Genomic DNA, 10,815 nt, shown 5'->3' with positions numbered 1-10,815 from the left:
CCTAACACTAACCCTAAACTTAAACTATCACTAACTCTAAAACTGAACTGAACCTAACCCTAACACAAACCCTTACCCCAGGCCTAATAAACCTCTTACTAACCCAAAAACTAAACCTAACTCTAAACTTTACATTGACCCTAACCCTACCAATACCCCTAACATTAACCCTAAAACTAAGCCTAATCTCATACCTAAGATTAACCATAACCGTAACAGTAACACTAACCCCTATCCTGACCCTAACACTTGCCCTAATCACACTTATAACCCTAACATTAATTCTAAACTTATACCTAACCAAAAGCCTAACCCTAACACTAACCCTAACACAAAAACTAATCCTAAACCTTACACTAACCCTAACACCAACCCTAAGCCTAAACTTAACCCAAACTCTAAAACTAACACTGACCCTCAACCTAACTGTAACCCTAACCCTTAAAAAACATAACCCTAACACTAAACCAAACCATTAGCCTGAAACTAACTCTAAACCTAACCCTAAACCTGACACAAATGTTAAACCTAACCCTAAACTTAACACTAACCATAAACCTTGCCTTAACCTAATACTATTCCTAAAACTAACTCTAACCCTTAACGTAACTCTAACAATACCACTAAACCTAATCCTAAACCTGAGAAAAACCATAAACTGAACCCTAACCCTAACCATAAACCTAATCCTAACATAAACACTAACCCTAACTGTTACCCTAAAACTAACTCGTATGCTAACATTAAACCTGACACTAAGATTAACTGTAACCCTAAACCTAACACTAATCCTAAACCTAGCCCTAACATTAATGCTATCCCTAACCCTAACCCTAACATTAACAATAACACTAAACCTAAACCTAACCCTGACACTTATCTAACCCAAACCCAAACATGACCCTGAACCATAACCCAAACAATAATCCTAAATTTAACACTAACCTAAACCAAAATCTAACATTAAACCTAACTCTAATCTTAACAGTAACCATATCCCTAACAGTAACCCTTACCCTAAACCTAACACTAATACTAACCATAAATCTAACCCTAATATACAACCTAACCATAATACTAACAATAACCTTTCCCTGACCCTTACAATAACCCTAAACCAAACCAAACACTAAAGCTCACGCTAACCCTAAACCTAAATCTAACACTAACAATAACCCGAAACCTAATCATAACAATAACCCTAATCTTCAACCTAACCCTAACTCTAACCTAATCCTAAATGTAACTGTAAACCTAACCATAAATCTAACCCTAACACAAAGCCTAAACTTAACCCAAATTCTAACCCTAACAAAAATCGTAAACCTTACACTAACTCTAACCCTAAAATTAACCTAACCCTAACCTAACCCTAAAACTAAACTTAACATGAACCCAAAACCCAACCCTAACCCTATCGCTAATCCTAACTGTAACACTAACCTTAACCCAAGCCTTTACCTAAACCTAACCTAACACTAAACCTAACCATTACTTAACCCTAAAATTAAAACTAACCATAACCCTAACACTCACACTAACCCTAACACTAACTTTAACCTAACCCTTCACTAAGCCTACCTCTAAACCTAACACAAAGACTCAACTGAACTCCAACTCTAACACTAATCTTAAACTTAACCATAAACCTAACCTTAACCTTAACCCTAAACCTAATTCTGACACAAATAATAACCCCAACTCTAACACTAACACTAACCCTAATCCTAAATGTCACCCTAACACTAAACCAAAAACCATGCCTAATCATAACCCTAACCCTAATACCCTAACCTTAACTCTAATCTTAAAACTAAACGTAACTGTAATCCTAACAATAAATCTTACCGTAATACTGAAACTAAACTTACACCAAAATCTAAGCCTAACAAAAACCCTAAACCTAACACTGACCATAACCCTAACACTAACTTAACACTAACCCTAACCCTAAATCTAAACTTAACACAAACCTAAACTCCAACACTAACCCTATCACTAATCCTAACTGTAACACTAACCTTAACCCTAACCCTAATTCTATACCTATCATTAACACTAACCATAAACCTAAACATAACCTTAACACTAATAATAAGCCTAATCCTAAACTGACCCCTAACCCTCACCATAACCCTAAACCTAAACTAAACACTAACCTTAACTCTAAACCTAACACTAATTAAAACACCTAATCCTTATTCTAACTCTAACCTTAATTCTAACCATAACCATAACATTAACCCTAACCCTAACACAAACCCTAACACTATCATAACCATAACCCTAACACAAATCTTAGCCCCAACCCTAACAGTAAACCTATAACTAACACTAAGCCTAATCATAACACTAAACCTAATTCTAACACACACACTAACCCTAAACCTAATCTAAAACTAATCCTAACCCTAACATTAATCCTTACAATAAACCAAACCCTTTCACTAACCGTAAAACTAACACTTACCCTAACCCTCATCCTAAGTGTAATTCAAACCTTAACCCTATCCCTAACGTTGAACCTAACTGTTATCATATTCCAAACGAAAATTTTAAACCTAAACCTAACCCTAAACCTAACCCTTACACGAAACATAACCCTGACTCTAACACTAACATTAATCCTAACACTAACTATAACCCTAACCCTAACTTTAACTCTAACTCTAAACCTAACCCTAACATGAACCCTAACTCTAACTTTAACTCTAACACTAATCCTAAACCTGACCCTCACACTAAACCTAATTCTACCCAAATCCTAACTTTGACCCTAACACTCTACATAACCCTATCCCTAACTGTAACCATAAAACTAACCATGACATTAAACATTACACAAACCCTAAATCTAACCCTAACCATAACCTAAACCTTAACCCTAACCCTAACAGTAAAACTAACCCTAACACAAACCATAACCAAAAATTTAACATTGTACCTAACCTAAAACTAAACTTATCCCTTACCTAACCCTAACACAAACCCTAACCCCAACAGTAACACTGACACTAACACTAACCTAAACCTAACCCTAACACTAACCCTAACCTTAAACATAACACTAAAAATAAATCAAACCAAAACCCTAACCCTAATGCAAATAATAACCATAACCGTAATCTTAACCCTATCCCTAACCCTAACACGAAACCTAAACCTAACCCTAACCATAAAACATACCCTAATCCTAAACCTCACATTAACAGTAACTCTAAAACTATGCCTAACCATAAACCTGACCTTAATAATAACTCTAACACTATGATCCTAACTCTTACCCTAACATAAACCCTAATTTTAACACTCACTCTAACCCTAACCATAATCCTATTTGTGACCCTAAGTCTAACCCTAAACCAATTTCTAACTCAAACCTAACACAACACCTATCCCAAAACATACACTAAACCTATTTTAACACTAGCCCTAACATTAACCATAACCTTAACACTAAAACTAATGCTACACCTAACCCTAAACCTTAATCTAACCCTAATCCTAAATGTAAACATAACAGGAACCCTAACCCTAAGCCTAAATAAAACCTTAATCCTAACCTTACACTAACTCTAAAACAAACGCTAACACTAAACCTAAGATGAAACCTAAAAAAAAAAAAAAAAAAAAAAAAGCATTAATCCTAGTCTTAACCCTAATGTTAACACTAACCGTAACAAACCATAAATCTATCACTAACACCAACCCTGAATCTAACTCTAATCCTAACCCTTACACTAACCCTAAACCTAAACCTAACCATAACTCTAATCCTAATGCTAATCCTTACTTTAACACTTACACTAACACTAACTCTAAAACTAATGCATAAGCTAAATCTCACCCTAACAATAACACTAACACTAACCCTATCCCTAACTGTAGGGTTATGAATTGTAACCATAACTCTATCCCTAACCCTAACCCTAACCCTAATGTTAACCCTAACTGTAACCCAATACTAAGCCTAACACAAACCCTGACCCTAACACTTAGCCTAACCTTAATCCTAACCCTAACACTAAGCCTTAAACTATCCCTAAACCTAACCCTAATAACTAAAACAAACCCTAAACACACCTTAATTCTCAAACTATATCTAAACCTAAATCTAAACCTAACCCTTATCATTACATTAAACCTAACTCTAAACTAAACCCTAACAGTAAAACTAGCAGTAAAACTAACCAGAACCCTAACACATAACCTAACCCTAACCTAACTTTAACCCTAACACTTACCGTGACCCTCACCCTAACAGTGACACAAAACCTAAACCTAATCCTACCCCTATCATGAATCCCGACACGAACATTAACTCTAACCCTGACACTAACCCTAACTCTAACCCTAAACTTAAGCCTAAACCTAACGTAAACCCTAACCCAAATCCTAACACCTTAAAACTAACCCTAATCCTAAAAAAACAATAACCTTAATCCTAAAGATGACATTAGCCCTAATGCTAATCCTGAACCTCACACTAACCATAATTCTAACCTTAACACTTACACTAAACCTAAACAAAATTTTAAACCTAACACTAAACCTAAGCCTAAACCTAATGTTAACATTAACCATGAAACTAAACTTAAAACTAACCCTAACACTAACCATAAACCTAACTCTAAAAACTAACACTAACACTAAACCTAACAATAAACCAAATCCTTAACCTAAACCTAACCCAAACATTAACCCTAAACCTAACCTAACCCTAACCCTTACATTTACCTAATCATATCTCTAACCCTAACACTAACACTAATACTAACACTAACACTTCCCTAACCTAACCCTAATACTAACCCTAACAAAAAATCTCAGACTATAACTAACATTAACCCTAATCCTAACACTAAACCACCATTAACCCTAATTCTAACCCTAACCCTAACACAAAAACTAAGCCTTAATCAAATCCTAAACCTAACCCTAAGAATAACAGTAACATTAACAATAAAACTAAACCTAAATCTGAACCTTATTCTTTCTGTAACCCCAACACTAACTTTAAACCTATCTTTAAAACACAATTATCCCTAACCCTGAACGAAATCATAAACTTAACACTAAATATAACCCTAACCCTAACACTAACGCTAATCCCTACCATAACATGATCCATAACCCTCACCATAACACTAATCCTAAATCTAACCTTAAGCCTAAACATTACCCTAAACCTAACCATTACTCTAACACTAACCCTAACCTTAACTCTAAACCTAACCCTTACCCTAACCCTAACACTATCCCTAACACTAAACATAATGCTAACACTTAACACTTACGCTAAACCTAACGATAACATGAATCCTATTCCTTACCCTAACACTAACCCTAAACCTAACATTAACCATAACCCTAAATATAAAACTAAACCTAAACCTAAATTTAACCATTACACAAACCCTAACCGTAAACCTGACCCTATCCTAAACCTAAACCTTAACAGAACCTGAATCCTAATCATAACCGTAACCATAATCCTAACCCTAAACCTTACACAAAACCTAAACTTAACTCTAACACTAACCTTAAACCTAACCCTATCCCTAACCCTTACACTAACCCTAATTTTAACACCAGTTCTAACCCTAATCCTAAACCTAACCATATAACAAAACCTACACTTAACACTAACCCTAAAAATAGCACTAATCCTAACCCTTACAAAAACCCTTACCCTAACCCTAAACCTATACTAATGATAACCTTAACTTAACCCTAATCCCAAAACTTACCTTACACCTAAACCTAATTCTAACACTTTCCCTAAACAAAACACTAACCCTAACCCAAACCCTAACACTAACCGTAAAACTAACCCTAACCCTAACACTAAATCTAACAATATCACAAACCCTAAACATAAACCTAACACTAACCCTAAACCTAAACCTATCCTCGTCCTAACTGTAACCCTAATCCTAACCCCAATTCGAATTTTAGTTTAACCTTAAACCTAACACCAACCCTAAGCATAAAACAAAACCTCAACCTAAACCTCACTCTAACACTAATCCGAACACTAACCCTAAATATAACCTTAACCCTAACTGTAACCCTATACCGAACCCAATCAATGACCCTAACACAAATCCTAACCCTAACACAAACACTAACCCTCACCCAAAACTAAACCTAACACAAACCCTAACATTAACCCTAAACCTAAAACTACCTTTAAAACAAATGGTAACCCTAAAGCTAACACTAATTTTTAACCTAAACATAACACTAACTCTGACCATAAACTTAACCCAAACCCTAACACTTATACTAACTCTAAGCATACTTCTAACCAGACCCCTAACACATAGCCTACACTAACCTTACACTAACACTAACCCTATCTCTAACATTAACCCTAAACCTAAATCTAACCCTAAATTTAAACATTCCCTAACACGAATTTAACCCTAACCCTAAGCCAAATATTAACTCAAACCGTAAACCCAACTCTAACACTAACACTAAACCTAAAACTAAACCTAACACTTACCCTAAACCTAACCCTAAATTTAACACTAAACCTAACTCTAAACATAAATATAAGCCTAACACTAAGCCTAACCCTAATCGTTAACCCAACCATAACCCTAACATTAACACAAACACTTACCAAAACAAGAACTCTAAAACCTAACCTACCCTAAACCTAAACCTAATTCTAACACTAAACCTAACCCTAAACCTAACACGAACCATGTCCCTAACACTAACACTAACTTTTACCATAACACTAACCCTAACACTAACTCTAAACCTAACCCTTAACCTACACGTAACCATAACCCTAACCTTATACCTATCACTAAAACTAACCCTAACCCTAAACCTAACACAAAATCTAACCCTAAACATCACACTAAACCTAAATCTAATCCTAACCCTAAGCTTACACAAACACTTACCATATAACTAAACCTAACCCTAACAGTAACGCTAAACCGAAACTTAAACAGAAACCTCAAACATAGATTAACCACAACCCTAAGCCTAACACTAACACTAACCCTAACCATAACACTAACCTTAACCCTAACGCTAACCATAACCCTAACTCTAATATGAATCATAAACCTAATGCTAATCCTAACCCTAACACTAACACTAACAATAAACCTAAAAATAGCCCTACCCCTATAACAAACCCTAATCCTGACACTAACCATAATCATAAGCCTAACCCTAAAAATAAATTTAACCATAACCCTAACACTAACCCTAACTCTAACACTAACCCTAACACGAAACATAACTCTAACCCTAACACTATCTCTAGCCCTAACACAATTGCTTACCCAAATGGTATCACTAAACATAACCTAACCCAAAGCATAACCCTAACTGTAACACTAAACCTTACCCTAAACCTAAGACAAACAATATCCGTAACTCTAACTTTAACATTAAACCTAACACGAACCCTAACCCTAACCCTAACCCTAACCCTAAACCTAGCCATAACCCTAACCCTCACCCTAACCCTAAAACTAAACTTAACCCTAAATCTAACCCTAACCCTATCCCTAAACCTAAATTAATGAAAATCGTAACCATACCCCTAACGCTAAACCTAACACTGACACATACACAAAACTTAACCCTAACCCTAAAATCAACCCTAACCCTAACCCTAACCCTTATACTAAACAAAACCCTAACCCTTACCCTAACACTAATCCTAATTGTTACCCTAAACTTAACCCTAACCCTAACTTGAAACCTAACACTAACTCTAACTATACCCCTAAACCTAACACTAACACTTACCCTACCCATAATACTAAACATAACCTTACACCTAACACGAACCCTAATCCCAATCCTAACCCTAATCCTAACACTAACCCAAACCCAACCCTAACACTAACCCTAAACCTAACCCTAATTCTAACCTTCACTGTAACCCATAAACTAACCAAAAATTTAACACAAACTGTAACTCAAAACCTAATCCTGTTTGTAACACTTACACGAAGCCTAACAAAAACCCCAACACTAAAACTCACACTAACACCTAACCTAACCTAACTGTAACACTAAACTTAACACTAAACCTAACCTTAACCCTAACCCTAACTCTAATTCTTACCCTAACCATAAACCTAACCCTAAACCTAAGCTTAATCCTAAATCTAACTCTTGCCTAACACTAAAAATAACCCTAAACCTAAACCCAACACTATCCCTAAAACTAAGCCTAATTCTAACACTAAACCTAAACCTATATTTAACCCTGTCATTATCCCTAACACTTATCCTATCCCTAACCCTAAACCTAAACCTAACCCTTAACGTAAACTTTACACTAACCCCAACACTAACCGTATCATTAACATTAAATCAAACCCTAACTCTCACCATAACACTAACAGTAAACTTAACCCTAATCCTAACACTTACACTAACCATAATCCTAACCCTAAATCTAATCTAACATAAACATTAAGCGTAACCATAACCATAACCTAACCCTAACCATAACGCTAACCCAAAACCTAACCATAACCATAACCCTAATCCTAACCCTAACACAAACAATAACCCTTATCCTAATACTAATCTAAATTAAACCTAACCCTTACCCTTACACTGACCCAAACCCTAAAACTAATTCTAACAATAAACTAACAATAAACATAAACAAACCCTAATCTAATTCTAACACTAACCCTAAATCTAACCCTAACCTTAACCTTACACTAACTATAAACCTAAACCTAACCATAATACTAAATCTAACCGTAAACTTAAACCGAAATGTAACACTTACCCTAACCCTATACCTATCCCTAACCCTAACTCTTACCCTAAACATATCCCAAACATATCCCTAAGCCTAACCCTAACACTAAATCTAACACTAACACTAACCCTAACTCTAAACCTAAACCTAATCCACAAACTATCCCTAACCCTAATTCTAACTCTAACACTAAACCAAACCCCCAAATTAAACCTAATGCTATACCTAACCATAACACTAATCTTAATGGTAACCATAACCCTAAACATAACAAAATACCTAAACCTAACATTAAGCCTAACACCCTAAACCTAACCCTAACACTAACACTAACCCTAACATTAACCCTAAGCATAACCCTAATCCTAATAATATCTATAACCCTAGGGTTAGGGATAATGTTTGGGTTAATGTTAGGGTTATATTATGGTTATGGTTAGTTTTAGGGTTTGTCTTAGTGTTAGGGTTAGGGTTAAATTAGGGTTAGTTTTAAAGTTAGTGTTAGGGTTAGGGTTTGTGTTTTTCTTAGTGTTACATTTATTGATATGTTTTTTGTTAGGGGTAGGGTTAGGGTTAGTGTTAGTGTTACAAATAGGATTAGAGTTATAGTTATGGTTAGGGTTAGGGTTACTATTACTGTTAGGGTTAGGATTAGTGTTAGGCTTAGTGTTATGGTTAGTGTTAGGCTTAGAGTTAGTATTAGTGTTAGTGTTAACGATAAGTTTATTTTCAAGTTTAGGTAAGGGATAGGGTTAGGGTTAGGTTAGGTTTAGGTTTAGGGTTTGTGTTTGGATTAGGGTAGTGTTAGGGTTAGTGTTAGGTTCATGGTTAGTTTTAGGGTTAGTGTTGTTATTAGGATTAGGGTTTGGCTTAGGTTTAGATTTAGGGTTTGTTTTAGTTTGTTTTAGTTGTTAGGTTTTTTGTTAGTGTTAGGGTTAGTTTTAGAGTTAGAGTTGCGGTTCAGGTTAGGTTTATGGTTAGTGTTAGTGTTAGGTTGAGAGTTAGGGTTAGTGGTCGACTGATGGTTAGTGATATTGTTAGTGTTAGTTTTAGGTTTAAAATTAGGTTTAGGGTTAGTGTAAGTGTTAGGTTTAGTGTGGGGTTTAGGTTTAGGGTTAAGTTTATTGTTAAGATTAGTTTTAGGCTTCGTGTTTGTCTTAGGGTTAGGGAAAGGGTTCATGTGAGAGTTAGGGCTAGCTTTTGGGTTTGTGTTAGTTTAGGTTTAGGATTAGGGTTAAGTTTATATTTTCTAGTAGGATTCCAGTTAGGCTTAGGTATACAGTTAGGTTTAATTTAGGGTTAGTGTTAGTTTTAAGGTTAGGGTTATATTTTGGTTTAAGGTTAGATTTAGAATTAGCATTAGTTGTTATGGTTAGTGATAATTTAGGGTTAGGGTTAATTTAATGTTAGGTTTAGTGTTAGGGCTAGGGTTTGTGTTAGGGTTAGGGTAGTGTTAGGGTTAGTGTTAGGTTTATGGTTAGTTTTAGGGTTAGTGTTATGGTTAGGATTAGGGTTAGGCTTAGGTTTAGAATTATGGTTTGTGTTAGGGTTTGTTTTGCTTTTAGAGTTAGGTTTATGTTTAGTGGTTGGAGTATGATTAGAATTATTGTTAGTGTAAATGTTGGGGTTTGGTTTAGTGATAGTGTTATGGTTAGGTTTAGGGTTAGATTAAATCTTAGGGTTGGTGTAAGGGATTGTGAAAGCGTTACGGTAAGGTTTAGGGTTAGGGTTATTGTTATGGTTATGATTAGCTTATGGTTTAGGGTTACCATTGGGGGTAGTGTTAGGGTTAAGTTTAGGGTTAGGTTAGAGATAGGTTTGGGTTTAAGTTTAGGTTTACTCTTAGTGTTAGGGTTAGGATTAAGGTTACTGTTAGGGTTACAGAGAGGGTTATTGTTAGTGTTAGTGTTAGGTTTTGGTTTAAGTTTAGTTTTAGAGTTAAGATTAGGGATAGGTTTAGCATTAAGTTAGGGTTAGTGTTTTGGTTAGATTAGGGTTCCTATTATGGTTAGAGTAAGGTTGTGTGTTAGGGTTAGGATTAGTGTTGGGGTTAG

Source organism: Marmota monax, unplaced genomic scaffold, assembly GCF_021218885.2.
Source record: "Marmota monax isolate L192 unplaced genomic scaffold, Marmota_monax_Labrador192_F-V1.1 WCK01_AAM20220418_F8-fsc00323, whole genome shotgun sequence".
NCBI lineage: Eukaryota > Metazoa > Chordata > Mammalia > Rodentia > Sciuridae > Marmota > Marmota monax.
The sequence above is the reverse complement of the archived record's forward strand: the minus strand, read 5'-3'. Positions refer to the sequence as shown.